Below are 18,740 nucleotides of genomic sequence, written 5' to 3' on the forward strand. Positions count from 1 at the left end.
CAGCATATGGTCTCCTGGTTGCTGGTGTAATAGGGGTCATGGTCGCATGAACAGCAACAACATGTTGCTTCCTTGAGAACCCTTGAGTGGGTTGTCCCTTTCTCTTACTTCCAGGATTTTGCTTCCTGCTCTTAAGCTTGGGGTTTGGAGTTCTTTGATAGGTTGTCACTTGTTGGTTCCATGTTCGTTCCTTTGGCTGGAGTTGTCAATGCTATTCCCGCCTCCATTGGGGTTGTTTGCATTGATTTGCGCCATCGCAGCGGTTACTGCCGCCGTTACAACAGCTTGGAACGTAGTAGAGTCCATCTGTAAGAGCGGTGTCTCGCGGGTGCGCTTGTTATTCTTGCGGGGTGGCATTTTCCTGCTACATGTTGATAAGCCAGATCGTAAGTAATGACGGTCATTCCCCATTGTACTCTAGAAATTTTGCATCTTGTTGTATAATTCTTACTGCTTCCATCTACATCCCTATGATGTATTTACGGTAGTAGGTAATCGCAGATTTGGCACGATCGTTACGTCTACCCTCAGAAGATATGGATTTATTCATTTTCGAGATCCTTAAGTACCATCTTAGTACACGAAAGAGAGTCATATCGGATAGTAGGGGGAGTGGGAAAGGCTGATCCTAATTGTGGCGGGAAGTGTCTGGTGGTGGTGCTGATGGAGTGGATGCACCTCGGAGACCGGCTACTTGTTGCTCGGTATCTCGTAGTCGTACCTCTCAAACTAACTGTCTCGCTCGGGAGTCTCCATTCACTTCCTGTGTTTGTCTCTTGTCTCTCTCAATAGCCAACCGCATTTGTTCCGTTTGATTTGGGGTGTCCTGAGCTTGGTTATCAATACCTCAGGTGCACCGGACCATGACTGGGAGGGCCCGGTCAGCTAGTCCTCTATGGCTAATGGTCGGAGAGACCTCGGTTCCTACCATAGTGTGGTCGTATCCCCTGCCGGTGAAGCTATATCCAAATATCGTGTGCCTAAGGGGGCATGGGGCCACCGGGGCCCACACGATATGTCGGTACTCTAGTTTTGCATGGAGGATTGATGACATCGGATTCTCCATCCGATTCATCATCATCATTTCCCTCGGGCTCTTCCTCCTCGAGGTCTACTATTCACTCGGTGGGTCTACTGCAAGTTCTACTTCGTATTCCTCCTCTGGTTCTTCCTTTGAGTCGAGCCACCCTGCTATTCCCTGACTAGGGAGATAGGGGTTTCTTGGCTAATGATACTCGTCTATAGTGTATTGCACGAACGGCTATGAATACTAGAAACAAATAACATACCAATTACTCCTATAATAATTTAATTTTGTTTAGGTTTGGTTCTACAAGCTCTTTGGATAATTAAATGGTAAGTTTTTGATTCATTGTCCATCACAATTACTCCCGAACACATGTTGGTCGTATTTTGAATGAATGTAGTTGATCAGTTTACATTCACCCCCAATATGACTACATAATTGCCCGAGTTTAATAGCGATGTCCAAATCCTCCAAAGACTTTTACTGTTATTATTGTGTTTTTATTCTAAAATGCACACAAAGGTATGTATTTTAATTATTATGTTCAGAGTTGTTTAGTCCCATTGTATTTATAGTTGCATATCCTGTATGATTAGATATGCTAGTTCACTATAAACAATGCTCTAATACCAATCTGTCACACCCCCGAACCAGACGGCGGAAACGTCCGAGGGCTTGTGCGTGACTTCATCTTGAAATATCATTACAATGAATATAATTGAAACATAACATCATTATCATCACACATGTAATATTACAACGTTCCTTGTTTACATCGAGTATTGTATTTGAATATTACATGTCAAAATAGTACGAGTATGATGAGACACAATATCCATTAGTTTGTTTCGTTCATCCTGCCTCAACGGTATCCTGAGAATACAAGTTATTTTGAAAACGGTCAACATAAAAATGTTGGTGAGTTCATAAGCATGTTTGTGAAAATGATTTGTATAACTTTGAAAACCACCAGAAAATCCGATATTTTCTAAAAACTGTTTAGTGTGTTTGCGTAAGATCTTGTATTAATGCATGTATGTTATTGTTATTTGACTAAAAAGGTAAATAGAATGTAGAGAGAGTGTAAGAGCATGTAAAGAGAATATTCCCAGACAACCCGATGTTGTCTGTACAAGAGAAAGTTGTCGTACCAACCCCCGAGGTTGAGTACTAGTAAGAGAATGTTTCCCAGTAATCCAAGAGAATGGTGAATGGTGAATGGTCTTCTGTAAACTTCATAACGTTAATTCCTCTAAGCGAGCCGTCATAACCATACTAAATAATGACAATTTTGCCTGTCTTGGCATCGTTGGACGCCGACGGAAAATAGAATAAGGTTTTTGTCACCCTAGACTGAGTTAGTCTAACTGTAGCGAACAGCTCAGGTGTGGGGTGTCATCCCCGTATAGATCTATACACAAATCCCCGCTCTCCCTTCAAGAGACTCTAGTTGTAACTACAGGCTACGATCCTACACTTAATAGGTGCCAACCGATAAAAACTCGCTAGATCCTTAATCGAATTTACGCGAAGAAAAATGTATAAACTCATTCTAGGACCAATGATCCATGTAAGTGAGCCACTAAGGCATCACTAAACATGTAAATCATTTCAAGACCTAAAGGGAATGAGATTATATAACATGGGCCCAAAACATATGTGAAAGGACAACTAAGGCCCATTTCACATGTAAAGTATTTATAGGCCCAAATAGCATGCAAATAGTATCTACTAAAATAGCATAAAAAATAACGCATATAAAACCCATTCCTAGGCCCAATAAACATGTAAGTAGACTACTAAGGCCCACTATACGTGTCTATTATTTCCAGGTTCAAGGAATGTGAATGTCTATCCTAAGCCCAATATACATGTAAAAGGACACTAAGGCCCACTAAACAAGTATATTATTTCCAGGTCCAACAAGGATATGAATACCTATTTCGAGCCCAATATACATGTAAAAGAACACTCAGGCCAACTAAACAAGTATATTTTTTCCAGGCCCAATAAGGATATGAATACCTATCTCGAGCCCAATATACAGGTAAAATGACACTAAGGCCCACTAAACATGTATATTATTTCCAGGCCCAATAAGGATATGAATGTTGTTTTTAACCCGTTTGTTATTATTTTGTTTATTTTAGCTTGATTATTTACATAATTGATATCTAAAGCCCACTTTTTGTAAAAATGACATTCTTGGCCCAATAAGCCAAAAATTTACAATTAAGGCCCAATTTTGTAATAATAACACTTTAATCGCCGGTTTTGTTAAAAACTTGTGTTGATGACTACTTTGTGATAAAAATAGCATTTTAAACCCATTTTTGTCAAAAATATCATTTTTGGCTTGGTTTTGTGAAAATACATATTTTTCTGGTTTTTGGCTTTTCCGAACTAGTTTTTATAAAATTTGTAGAAAATTCATCGTAAGTCGAAATCTGGATCCGTAAATTTTGTAAGTTTGGAAATTTTGTCTACTTTGTTCACAATTTTTCTCATAATTTTTGATGGCTTCAAACTAGTGTGAAATTACTCATCTTCACAGGTTGGTCCGAAATTATTTCAAATATGATAGACAGTTTTGTAAAATTCGCCAAAAATTGTAGAAAAATCGTATGAAAACGTGCGAGTAGTCATTTTAAAGCTATATAACTGAAATTTATCCATGTAAAACAGTTTTGAAAAATACTTCCATTTGGATGGTCAAAACAGTCCGAGATTGGACAAAACGTTTTCTGTCAAGGGCTGTTTTGTGGGTTTAGTTTATAGATCTTTGAACACAACACTTATTTTTGCTATATCAAGTATACAAATCCCAGATCTACATGTTCACATGTAATACTTGTGATAAAAAACACTTTTCTCAAGATTCATATGAAGATCCTAGTGATAAACTTCAAGTTTCTAAACATATTTTTAGATAGTGTCGAACAAGTAGGTGTAACTGTTTAGTTCTACGGTGGTGAACTCAATGGAGTCAGTTAGTGAAGAAATCAACACATAATCACCAAATAATTTATGGAAAACACACATAGACATGCATATACACATAGATCTACATAAAGCAACTTGTATTCTCCCCCAAAAATCATATAAAACTAGAAAACAAGGGGGTATGAACTCACCTTGGGGTTTGGTTCGGTTTTGGTGAGAAGATGGAAGGAGAATTCGGCCTAGCTTGCTTTTTGAGAGGAGTTTTCGAATTCAAGATGGATCTAAGAGTCATGATCCACGAAAATATGGTGTAAGAGGAATGATTTTTGAAGAGATTAAGAAGCTAAACCATGGATCTAAGCAAAACTTACCAAAGATGATGATCTAGGTGAAGATCCTCTTGAAACAACACCAAAACTCGAGAATTTTGAGGGGAAATGTAGGAGAGTTCTTAAGAGACTTCTTGTGAGAGTTTTATAATGTAAGAATAATGGTGAGGAGCCCTTATGGCCGTGAGTTTTGAAGAGGGGAGAGGGAGAGAGAAGGATTGCCTAGTTATATGAGATATCACATTGTTGTATGTGGGGTTTTGGTGCATGGGTGACCACCATGCAATATTGAGGTGGCACTTGCTCATAATTTCTCATTCCTTTTTTTTGTCTAGTAAACACCTTGGGCCAAGAATTTGGGCTAGGAGGAAGGAGTTGATGTGGTTTGGGCTCAATCTTGGCTTTGCTCGATTTTTATGAAGTTTAAGAATACTTTTCGGCCCATTGGGCCTTTAAGGTAATTCACGGCCCAAGTTGTATAAAGAAATGGACATTATGGCCCAACAAGGCCTATTAGAGATGAAAATGAATTATTTTAGGCCCACATGGCCCAAAAAAATCTAGTTTCATGATTGTGGGTCCAATTAGAGCCCAAATAGTCAATTTGAAAGTTTATTGGTCCATTAGACCCACTAAGAGAATCCTAGTCCATAAAGAACTTGAGTCGGGATTTCTAGGGTTTCCAACTCTTATTTGAACATATGAGATATATTTGAATAGGAATGGAGCATAGTATTCACTTAGAGTACAAGTTATCACACTAGGTGAATGATTGCATGAGAGTAGAATTTCCTAGCAAAAATGCTAGTTGTGACATTCTCTGTATTACTTTGATGTTGCTATGAAATATAACCTATGTAAAATTATTACAATTAAGGTAATGTTTGTTGTACTTTGATTACTATATTGCATATGTTGTGATACTTGACATGACGTCCTCCACCCCATAACGTTTCCGCCGTTCCGGTTTTGGGGTGTGATAGAGCCCTAATAGAGTGATGATCGATTTGGGCACCAATTAGTATGGGTTCGAACCCCAAGTGGGTGAGAACTAGTTATTCATGGCGAGGGTGCTCAGAAAGGACCGAATCTTTGTTTAGCTGCGAGAGCTAGGAGATATCTTCAACATGGTTGTTCATATTTTGTGACTTATATATTGGACACCAGGATGGAGACCAAGAGAATGATTGAGGATGTGCCGGTAGCTTGAGACTATTCAGTCATATTCCCGATGGAATAAACTGGAGTGCCTTCTAGAGGCAGGTAGAGTTTCGTATTGATTTGGTACCAGGTGCGACTCCAATAGCCATGACACCTTATCGGTTGGCACCACCGGAGAAGCAAGAGTTGTCTATAAAACTACAGGAGCTGTTAGATAGGGGGTTTATAAGATCGAGTAGTTCAACATAGGGAGCGTCGATTTTTTTTGAAGAAGAAGGACAGATCCCACAGGATGTGCTTCGACTATTGGGAGTTGAACAAGCTAATGTTGAAGAACTATTATCCACTTCCGAGGATTGATAATTTATTTGACGAGTTACAGGGTGTGTCTTGGTTCTCCAAGATCGATCTTGATTCAGGCTACCATCAGATGAGGATGTCCAGAAGACTGCTTGCAGGACTCATTATGGTCATTTAGAGTTCATGGTGATGCTTTTTGGGCTCACTAATGCCCCAACCGCGTTCATGGGACTCATGAACCGTGTGTGTAGACCAATGTTGGATCGTTCTATCATTGTATTTATTGATAATATCTTGGTCTATTCTAAGATGAAGGACAACATAAGGATCACCTGTGAGTTGGTTCTGGAGACTCTAAAGAGGGATAGGCTTTATGCCAAGTTCTCCAAGTATGATTTCTGGTTATGTGAGGTGTAGTTTTTAGTCTTGTCATTGAGAAGTGGATATTGGTTGACCCAACCAAAATCAATGCCGTATTGTAGTGGGAGGTTTTGAAGTCTCCATTTGAGATTCAGAGCCAAAATCAAGCGGATATTGGATCCGCGAGGCTTAGGTCGAGTCGATTAAAGAGGAACATTGGGCATGTGTCCTCTTTTGATTATAATAATAGGGAACTGTTAACCTTACATCAAAGGGTTTGGGTCCCGTATTGGGGGTGGTGTACGACAGGTACTAATGGAGAAGGCACAAAAGTACAAATTTTCAATTCATTCGGGTACGATGACAATGTATAGAGATCTCTAAATTAGTTATTGGTGACTCTGCATGAAGCGAGATGTGGTTGGTTACGTGGAGAGGTGCTTTACTTGTAGGAAATTGAAGGCCTAGCATCAGCGACCTCAAAACAAAATGGATTCGTTACGTTTTCCCTTTTGGAAAGAAGAAGAGATCATAATGGACTTCATCACGAAGTTACCACGGATACTACGACAGGTTGATTCGATTTGGGTCATCATGGATTGGAATATCAAGAGTGTGCATTTTATTCTCATTTAGAAGACAATCTCAACAGAGAAGTTGGGCGAAATCTATATCTGAGAGGTTGTGGCACGACATGGGGTTCTAGTATCAGTAGTCTCAGATCGGATGTACATTTCACTTTCGGATTTTGGAAGTGATTTCATGAGGAGTTGGGTACTTTTCTACACATTAGTACAACATTTCATCCGCATACTGATGGGCAGAGTGAGCAAACTATTAAGACTTTGGAGGATATGCTGCGAGCTGCGAGCTAGTGTGTTGGATTTCTGCGATAGCTGGGATACTTATCTCCCACTGGCTAAGTTTTTTGTTTTTTGTGTTTTTTTGTTTTTTTACAACAACAAATACCACACTAGTATTGATCGACCTTCTTTTGAGATTCTCTATGGTAGGAATTATCAGACCCTAATTTTTTGGGGCGAGGTCAGTCAGTGAGTGATGGGTAGCCCGACAGTGGTGCTCTGGACTACTAAGTTGAGCTAGTAGGTGCATGGGAGATTGTACACTGTACAGAGTTGATAGAAAAGCTATGCAGATAGGCACAAATCAGATTTGGAGTTTTAGGTCAGAGATACGATACTCTTGAAGGTGTCACCTTGGAAAGGTGTCATCTAGTTCAGGAAGAGGGGAAAGTTGGGCCCCAGATATATCGGTCATTTGAGGGTTATTGACTGGGTGGGCAAGGTTGCATATTGGTTGGAGCTACCTGATGAGCCTATCCAGATCCATAACACTTTTCACGTCTCTTAACTACGAAAGTGTAAGGTTGATGCTTCCGCAGTGGTTCCTTTGGAGGATATTCAGGTGGAAGAGTGACTAAACTAGATAGAGATACCGATCGCGATTCTACATAAAAAGAAGAAGACCGTGTCGAACAAGGTTGTGATCCTAGTAAAGGTGCAATGCTAGCACTACAAAGGTTCAGAATGCACATGGGAGCCCAAGGATCTGATTGAGGAGGATTACCCAGAGCTGTTTGCAGTATTGGAATTCAACGATGAAGTCTGATTCAAGTGGGGGAGAGTTGTAACATCTGGATTCTTGGAGGTATTTAATTCTAATTTATATTTTGATTTTGGAGTGACCACGCCATGGTAATGGCATCCCACAATGTGGCAATCCTGGAAGATTCGCAGATTGTTTAATGATCCCCATGTCATTGCATATATTGGTCATGACGTGGCGACCCTGTATCATGTTAACGCTAATTTTTAGGTATTTAAAGGTAAGTGGGGAGGTTAGGTTTGCCCATCTTCAACCTCCATCACTCTCAAACCCATAAATCCAAATCCTAATCCTCATTGTTCTCTTGTGCTCATTTTAGTGAACATATGGTGGTTTTGAATGAAGACGAAGAATAAGATTTAGTGCTTGGTTCATTAAGTGATTCTTTCCTCCCATTGGAATGCGTCTTCTAGACTCCTTGTAAGTTCTCAAGCTTCAACTTTTTTGTGTTCTTCTTATTAGATCTAGGTTTTGGAGAATGATTGGTCCTTTTTGGAGTGTTTTCAGTGATATTAATTGATAATGTTTGCAACTTCATTGTTTATCTATGTTCCTTTAATGTCTTATCTCATAGATCAGGACTTTCGTAGTAAAGTGGGATCGATGCATAGATTTTGGGTCATTTTGATTCATTTTGACCTAGTTTTAAGAATGACATGCAAGGGTCATGCATGCCCATAAATTTTGGATTTTTATGGACCATTAGGAATCCTAGAAGCATTCTGGAAAAGTTAGAATAAGGAATTTAGGGATTAAGTGCTTAATGGTTGAGTCCTTGCCATTTTAGCCTTTTTGGATTAAAGACTTGAGATCTAAACCTATTGGTGGGTCTCTAGGGATAAAGGTGGAAATTTTATCTATTTGGAAATTAGAAATGATCAGATGTAGTCTTTGGAACCTTTTGTATGGGAGGATTTGACTTAATCCATTAAGACATTTTGAACCCAGTATCCACGACGTGGCCTAGGTTGCCACGACATGGCTACTGAGGAAAACTAAACTGTTTTATCGTTTGAAGGCCACGACGTGGAGGGTCAAATTTGACCGTTATCTTTAACTTTTTAACTTGCATTGAATTTTATCAAACCCCTAGTTTTGGGAAGGGATGTTAAGGTTGTACTTTGTATGGCTGATTAGGTGAGTGGTAGTATGTATATTTACGACAGTAGGAGCAGTAGCAGTTGATCATTTCTCTATAGGTGAGTTTCTTCACTATACTCGTAGTTCGAATGTACTAATGCCAACCCACTGGATTATATTTAGAGGATATTAGTTGTGTTTGTGACACTTGTTGTTATGCATGTATGTGTTTGTTGTCTCTATGACTCTTGGTAATATGATTGTGTGATTAGCTATAGGTGTGAAATAGACCCAGTACTGGTTGAAAGAGACAGAAAGGGGTTAAATAGACCCCCTACCGGTTGAAGGAGACCGAAAGGGGTGAAATAGATCCAATACCAGTTAAAAGAGACTAAAATGGGTGAAATAAATGCAGTTTAGTCTTATATGGTTATGTATGTATGCTATGGGGTATTTTGGGGAACTCTCTAAGGTTTGTTCTTACAATTTTATGTTTATGGTTTCACGTACTTCTAGTTCGAAAGGGAAGGCCCTACATGACCGCACCACATCCACTATCATTCTACATTTTATATGTTGCTTTGTACTAACTATTTTATACATTATCACATTTAATGGGTTTTGAAATGAATGAATGATGTTTCTATTAGTTTTGAAAAAGAAAATTTTACCTAGTAATTTTTGGGTTGTTACAAGTTTGAAGGTTGGTTGCACCTGATCTCACATCGACTGAGAAGAAGAAATAAAATTCCTGATAAGGGGTGTGAATACCTTCCTTATCAATATGCGTTTAAAAGTAGTGATGTCAAAAAATCCTATAAGAACTCTGCAAATAAGCGTGCTCGGGTGAGAGCAATTCAGGTATGGGTGACCCCCTGTAAAGTTTTCGTGTGGGGAGTCCTAGGAGAACAATATTTTGATACATGCTAGAGGGGGATCTTTCAAGTGGTATCAAAGCTAGGGCCAGGGTCAATGTATTTGACAAGGATGTTGAATCCTATAATGGGGCGGGGGGGGGGGGGGGGGGGGGGGGGAAGGATTGGAGGTGGGTTGCACCTGATCCCATATTGACTAGGAAGGAGAACTAAACATTCCTTATAACAGCTATGGATACCTTCCTTATCACAACACATTTAAAATCCGTGAGGGCAGAAAATCCCATAACAACTATGCAGTTAAGCATCCCAGGATGACTCCCTGGGAAGTTTTCTATAGCATCCTAGTGCTCAGGTACTTCTACAATCAACCTTGGAATATTTTTATATTGCACTTTGGTCCCTAAGTTGAAGGAAGTGCCGATTGGAAGCCCTAGTGGCAAAGTTGTAATTTTAGAGAATTATGACTACACCATGCGTACGCTTAGCATACTAGGGCCTGCCCTAGTACATTGGGCGTATATCAATCCACGCGGGATGAACTTTCCAGGTGTGGAAACTCTAAATTTTAGGGCTAAGCCACTATATAATCATCCGTATAGCCTCAGTTCCCTCACCTTTTCTGCCTCCCCTCTTAATGTAATGTTTTTTGCAAACCCTAGCCTTTAAGTGTGTGTTTTAAGATTACGTTTGTGCTCTTGGTGTGTAGAATAAAGAAGAAGGTGTTGGATTAGGTGTCTAAGTTCATAACTATTCATGGAATGTACTTGACCTGGTTAGCATGGTCCATTTGGGTTGCATGGCATTGCAACACTTGGATAAACTAAATGAGAGAAAGAAAACTTAAGGTTTATTAATATATTATAAGTTCTAATATATTAATAATATTATTTTAATTAGTATTGATCAAGAATTAATTTAGAATTAATTAAATGATCAAAAAGAGACTAATTAAATATATGGGGTTAATTGTGTAAATCATCTATTCTTGTATAGTTAGATCCATGGTTTGTTTGGATTGGGTTAAAACCCATAAGGTGCTCCATGGAGGTTAAAAACCCATGGATCATGGAATATGAAAAGCCTTGACCTTTAGGGTTTACATGGTGTAACCCTACTTGTGACACAACTATGTAAAGACCCCATGGATGACCAAAATCGGCACTACAAGCAAGTAATAGAGGGCTAGTCGATTTTGAGGTGTAAGTGTACGTCTCTCAAAGTTATTCTAAGTAATGTGGTGTTGTGTGAGACATTTGAGGCATCACACTTGAGGTTCTAGGCTCACAAGGTTTTCAAGGAATCCAAGCAATTACAAGGTATGTTCTTCTACTAGCATTTATGTTTTAAAGTTCCCCATGCCATGCTTGCTAAGTTAAGAACCTTGGAAAATAATTTTTTTCATGTATCTTAGTAAAACATAGATCTAAGGTTTCTAGGGTTGCATGTACACCTTAGGAGTGTTAGAATTCTCAAAACCCTTCAATGCTATTAGAGCCTAGGCTTGTTTATTTGATACTTGATGCAAACTTGTTAAGAAAATCAACAAAACTGTTTTCTGCTTCGGTGAACTCGCCAAGTCCATGGGGGGACTTGACGAGTCCATGCCTATATTCAACCAACTCGGCGAGTCAGTTCTTGCACTCGACGAGTTAGCTTGTCAGAGTGCAGTTTTTCGATTTTTGCTGTTGGAAATGGACTAGAAACATTACCCTAAACTGTTTTGGTGTTGTAAAACTTGTTTTAGATGGTGTAATGTTTATGCTAATCCAATTTCAATGGATAATATCAAATTTTCAACTTTTTGTATGGTTTATTTATGATTCTTGAAATTGTTGATATGAACATTCATGAACTTATGAGTTTAGAAGATCATAGGAATTATTTGTAACTTGCTTGATTAGTTTAATTCTTGATCTTGATGTGTTTTAATGGAATCCATAATTTGTCCTCAAGTTATGGATTACCAAAAGTCACACATAGGTTACATAAAATGAAAAGTCTCTGATTTTATTAATCCATTAACTCATAAGTTATGAAAGATGAAAAGTTTTGAAAGTTACAAAACTTTCCCTAAGGTTTTGGAATATGTAAAGTCGCTTTAAAAACTTTAGTTCCAACCCCTATAATTTTAAAAGTTAAAATTCAACCCTTATACTTTATAATATTATAAGTTATTAATATATATATATATATATATATATATATATATATATATATATATATATATATATATATATATATATATATATATATGTAAGAACAACAGTCGTTTTACTGTTAGTAGGACTCATTCACGAAGTCGGTCTATCAGGAGGGTATACGGTTGTTGGCTATAAAATGGCAGCTTAATGGGTGTCCACTCTCACCCACCGCTTCCATGACTGGTGGAGGGTTGTTAGCCGAACGGGTAGGGCAATGACTTTAAATTCTCATTAAAACTATGATGAAAGTAAAGTAACTTAATGATTTTAAAAAAAAAATCCCAATCTTAGTTACTTTAGGAAAATGTGAATAAGGTGCTAACCCATGAAATTACACTTTGCACTTTGCATAAAGTCGTTAGTGGATGTCACACCCCAAAACCATGAACAGCGGAAACATTTGGGGGCGGAGGACGTCATGTACAGTATCACAACAATGAAAAGTTATAAACAAGCAACAACATCATCCATTGCATTATTAGTATAATTTTACTTACAAGTGTATTATTTTATGGTAATAACAACATAATGAATACTCAAAATAAAAGACGAGTCTTGACTGCTCCGTCTTCTCTAAACCTTGCATCGGTACTTGTCTATTTGTGACATGAGAATACAAGTTATTTTGAAAACGAGTATCAGCTTTAAAGCTGGTGAATTCATAAGTGTTTAATGTCGTTATCTATATAAGTATTAATGAAAAGTCTTATAAGTAAAAGTGTAAACGTTTGAATTTCCTAGAAAATCCCATATTTCCTACAAGTATAAAAAGGTAGTCTTCTACCAAAACTAGACTGTTTTGAAAGTAATCTTCTACCAAGACTTAAGTGAAAGTAAGTAAGCAAGTAAGTAGTCTTCTCACGAGACCCGCTGTAAGTAAGTAGTCTTCTCACGAGACCCGTTGTATGTAAGTAGTCTTCTCAAGAGACCTGCTGTAAGTAAGTAGTCTTCTCATGAGACCCGTTGTAAGTAAGTAGTCTTCTCACGAGACCCACTTTAAGTAAGTAATAATATGATTGGTAGTCCCTATTCTACGTTTGGACCTAAAGGTGACTTCCGCAACGAATCGCTACGTCGAAATCCATATTTATTACCAAATCATATATAAGCCCAAACTATACCTATAATAGCTTACTAGGGATGTATGAACGTATACCTTTTCTACCCAAAGGTATTGAAGTAACTGATTAGAACTATTATTTCCGTATATGTACACATGATATATAACTAAATATTTAAACGACCTTCAGACGGATAACCGATACCCACCAGACCACATCCCAACGAGGAAAAGGAAATAAAGCGGGTTAGCCTTCTTAAGTCCTTTAAACATTACTTATATAACTATACATATACATACATGCTTTTAACAAGGTATCTATGTAAAAGTATCCATGTAAGTTTATCTATGTAAGTGCATCTCTTCATATAGCATTTAGTATAGACTCATGAAGGAACTGACTCTGGTGTATTCCTTATAATAGGAATAGCAAGTAGTACCTCCTTACTATACCTATAATAGTGACTAGTAAGGTACATGCATAACGAAGGTATACCTTCGCTAGCCAAAGGTACTAAACTGACCGAGGGTACTTTTATGTCTATATATGTATACATGATACATAACTAATAGTTAAACGACCTTCGGATGGATAACCGATACCCTAAAGCCATATCCCAACGAGGAAAAAGAAATAAGGCGAGCTAGCCTTCCTAAGTCCTTCAAACATTACTTATATAGCTATACATATATAGGCATGCTTTTAACAATTTAAAAGTATAAAAGAAGTTTTGTAAAACATTTAAGGGCTTTGAACAATAAATAAATAATAATGACTTGATGTCATTCTATAAAGCATTTCAAAAGCAATTCCTTTGATAACAAAGTATAACAGAGTTTGGAAGAAAACATACATAACGTAGTATAGTTTAATAAAAAGTTGTTAAACAAGTAAAACGTTTTGGAAAGCCATTTGAAGTAATCAGTTTGATAAAACAGCTAAAAGTGTAGTAAATCCATTTGTATGTTGGTTATTAATAACATGTGATTGATATAATAACTAACATGAATTAACTTGTATTCCCCCCCCCCCCCCCATAAAAGCATTTAAAAGCATTTAAAAGCATTTAAAACATTGATTAAGGGGTATGAACTCACCCGTTGTTGGTGGTTTGGATGTATTGATTGATGTAGGATGCTAAGTGTCAAGTGAAGACTTGTACACACACAAGGATCATAGTTAACATATAGTAGTGCATATATGTATCCAGTTAGTCTTTAACCAGCTAATTAACAAAGTTAAGACATCCTAGGACATGATAAACACTTTATATAAGTGTTATAAGTGCTAAGGAGTGCATCTAAGTGTTGTAGGACAAAGCCATTGAGTTTAGGGTTCAATAGAACCCTTTATATGAGTTTACGCTTGAATGACCATAACTCATTAAGTTTATGGTCGTAAACTCCTGTCCTTTTGACCATTTGGTGTTTTGAAGGTTTACAAGTCCCTAGAAGTATTTCCCACTTGAAGGTTAAGCCTTTGGAAGAGGTTTGGGCACCATTTCACTCCTTTGAGGAGTTTATGGTCCCTAGACCATTTGTCCTAGGGTTTACGACCATAAACCCTTATGGTTTTTGATATTTTGCTATTTCCAAGTCCTAAACACATTAAGGAATGAGTCTAGACTAGTTTCCAAAGCTAAGGAAGGGACTAGGGCCACTTTGGCCCCTAAATTAGGGTTTACGGTCCAAGGTGTTCTTGGAATGTAAACAACTTTGATCTTGGTGTTTCTTTGTGTTTTTCTTAATGTAAAGAAGTGTATCAAGCCTTAACATACTATAGGATAGAAGTACTTACAATATAGATGCTTGAAAAAGGTCCAAAAGTCCAAGAATACTAGTGTGTGTTCTTGGTGTTCTTGGTGAAACTTGAAGATTGAACCTTTTGGAATGATTTCATGGATAGAAGTGTGTTAAAACACTAGATTAAGTAATATAACCACTTCATAGGAGTAGAAACACTTACTAGATGAAGATCTTGAAGAAATGTTTCGATGATACTTGAGAGAGTTGGAGGTTTGTTCTTGAAAAGGTGGAAAAATGGTATAAATGACTAAGTGTCACTTATATACCCTCTTACTTGGGGTTTACGGCCATAACACCCATTTTTAGGTTGTAAACTCCAATATTTTGGAGTTTTGAAAGCTTATTGTTGCACAATAAACCCTAGAGTATCCTCTCTCCTGATATGTCCTAAGGTGTTAATCCTAAAATATTCAAACTTAAACGAAAAAAGTTTGAAAATTAGCAGTAAGTGTTCTGACTTCTATTGACTTGATGTGTTGTACAGAATGGAAATTTCGGGTTGTCACATCATCCCCCCGTTAGAAGGAATTTCGTCTCGAAATTAGCTTTCTTAACATTACTACTAGGGTTGCGCTCTTCTGATTGGCAGAATACCCACTCGTAGACTTGGCAACTTTGCCCTTCTGTTCATGATAGGATTCATACTTGGTCCATCTATCATTAGGATTAGTAAGACGTTCAGATGTGCGACTCTGCCCCAGGTCCACAACCCAACGAGGAATAGGAGAAAGGGCGGAAACACACATACTAAGTCTGCGTAATCATAATCATATACCACCCTTGCGTATACACTAAATAGTAATAGCTGGGTTGTATTCGTCCATAGCCTCTGTGCTCGAACTTGGTCTGCTGGACGAGTGGTATTTCGTGGAGGTTTGTTGAGGTTTCTTCGGAAAGGATTAGAAACATGAGGTACTCTACACATGAGTACTTCAGAGTTCTAGAACAATGACTTTACTAGAAAGACGGTTTTGGAGAGAGATATTTACGCACGAAACTGGTATTGTGAGGATCAAATGGACTTTATTCGTATGATGAAATCGGAGTCACATGAAAATAAAAGCACTAGATTTGATCATAATGGCGTTACAGACAAAACACAACAGTGCAACTCTTAACAGAGTTACAATACTATAGATTTACTACAAGACTATTGTTGCGAACTAGGTATACTATAAAAGACAAGTATACACAGCACGAGGGTCCCTTAACTGATGGGATCTAGCAAAAGATAAGACTCAAGTTGCACTAGTTTTAAACAGTTTATGAGTCTGTTACAACGAATGCCGTAGATACTTTAACGTGGGTACAGAGTAGTCTCTCCTGCGGTGGTGATCGTTAGCATCCTTCCATCTGTGCCAACATTCGCTGTCTCTGGGCAATTTTTTTTGTAGTGACCCACCTTGCGACAACCGTAGCAAGCCTGGCTCATACCAGCAGTGGGTACTTGGTTGATCAGTCTTGCTGGATTCTTGCAGTAACGTATGGTGTGTCCCTTTTTGTTGCAGTTTAAGCACTGCATCTCCCGACAAGGTCCATGCTGGTGATAGTTGCATTTGTTGCACTTTGGGAGATTACCCACATATGGCCTTGCTGGTAATGGGTTAGTAGAGACTATTGTAGGTACTGTAGCAGCATTGACTGTAACTTGTTGTTGTTTCCTTGAGGATTCTTGTGAGGACTCGTCTTTCCTCTTGTTATTGTTGTTGTTTCCTTCTTGTTGATCTTGTACAAAAAATTTTGAGTTCCGATGGTTTCCATGGTCAATCAGAGATTGTGCTAGTTCTTTGGCACTATCAAAAGTATCGAGCCTTGATGCTAACACACTTGACTGAATTTGGGGAGACAGTCCCCAAATATACCTCTCTATTTTCTTGCTCTCAGAAGCAACCATATCCAGGCACAGATTTGCCATATCACAGAATCTACTCGTATAGGCTGATACATCATTACCAACCATTTTAAGACTCCATAGTTCTTGTTCGAGTTTTTGAATTTCTCCTCATGGATAGTACTCTCTCATCAACATGATCTTTAAGTTTTCCCAACTTATCGAATTTGCTACTAGCGCCTTAACGTGGCCATTCCACCATGTTAAAGCTCTTTCTTAAAAGGTACAAGCAGCAAACTTGACCTTGTTGTCCTCTAGGCAGGCGCAGATCTCAAAGACTGCTTCTGTCTTTTCAATCCACCATCTTAATACCAAAACTGCACCAGTTCCATTGAAGTCTCGGGAGTTGGCATTCGTAAAATCCTTGTAGCTGCATCCCCGGGGAAGCCCATGGCTCTCGCCATGGTTGGAAGGATGTGCACCGGTTCCCGATCAACTAGGGACAGGAGTATTGATGGCTGACACGACAGCTGCTACTGCTGCCTTGAAGGCTGCTCGGAACATGGCAATGTTGAAATGAGGAGGTGGTTGAGGTGGTGGTATTGGCGTTTCGTTATTATGGTTACGCCTTGGATTCCTGCGAGGCGGCATCTTTTGACTATACGATTAAAAGATGACAATACGGTAAGAATAAATGAATAAGGAGAGTGACTCATGGACTAACTCTCCATAGTCCAACAACACAATTTAATAACATGTTTGAATGAGGATCTAGTATCGAAAGGTGAAAGCATTTGGACAATAATGTCCATACGATTTGGTATCTGTCAAAAATACTAGAATTATAGATGTAACATGTTCTGGAAAACTGGCCTAGGAGTAGGCCTTACATCAACCATTGATGGGAAAGTTTTTACAGGACAACGACCTAATCAAGACCTAATAGATCTAAGATTTACAACGATAGGAAATTAGACCAGAGTTTTACATAAACTAGGTTATATCCGAAGGCGAAGTCGATGAGATTCTATCGGCGATGAGAACTAGCAGAAAAGTCTTCAGTTGAGTGATCATTCAAAGGGATTGGGTGATCATTCTCTGCCTCCTCTCCAAGCCATCCAACATTGTCGTGGTTAGGGTAGTACGGGTTGTCGTGGGGATGGAAATCCAGCCATGATATTTACGCGAGAACAGGAATAATAAGAACTAACTAAATAGACGAACTAAATAAAATAATTATAAGATGATCTTTATTAGTTGCTTCAATACTTATTTAGTGCATACCAATTATATGTATTTAGGATAGGATAGACCTTCGAATAAGTGACCCTAACTCTAAGCCCCCAACCCAACGAGGACAGGACATAAAGCAAAGATCCACAGATTCTAAGTCTATGATATCCTAGTACATATAACCTTAGTGTATCCACTTAAACAACTATTGAAATACTAATAAAAATGTATTTAGTTCTCAGATAAGTAATTAAAGTAGCACTAAATAGCCCTATGGTATTTCATTGTGGAAATGTTGGTAAGTTTTTAGACTTGTTGCCACATCACAACCATTCTCGGTCCTAAGCAAATCACTCCTCAGACCAGCATAGTTGATCAAGCTATGACATTCCCAGGACTGACCATACATCCCCAAGATTAATTGTGATATTCAACAATCGTAATACTTTTTTTCTTGTCATTGTGACACTGATTTTAGTATGAATGCAGGCACGTATACTTACTTAAATATTTTATTATTTAAAAGTATTAACTCTTAGTCAGAGTGTTTTAATCCCAATGTATTTATAGTTAGTATATCTTTTATGGGTTGATATACAATATTCACTATAAACAAAGCTCTGATACCAATATGTCACACCCCAAAACCATGAATGGCAGAAACGTTCGGGGGCGGAGGACGTCATGTACAATATCACAACAATGCAAAGTAGTAAACAAGAAACAACATCATCCATTGCATTATTAGTATAATTTTACTTAAAAGTGTATTCTTTTATGGTAATAACAACAAAATGAATACTCAAAATAAAAGACGAGTCTTGACTGCTCCGTCTTCTCTAAACCTTGCATCGGTACCTGTCTATTTGTGACCTGAGAATACAAGTTATTTTGAAAGCGAGTAT

This window comes from Lactuca sativa, chromosome 9 (genome assembly GCF_002870075.4).
Source record: "Lactuca sativa cultivar Salinas chromosome 9, Lsat_Salinas_v11, whole genome shotgun sequence".
NCBI lineage: Eukaryota > Viridiplantae > Streptophyta > Magnoliopsida > Asterales > Asteraceae > Lactuca > Lactuca sativa.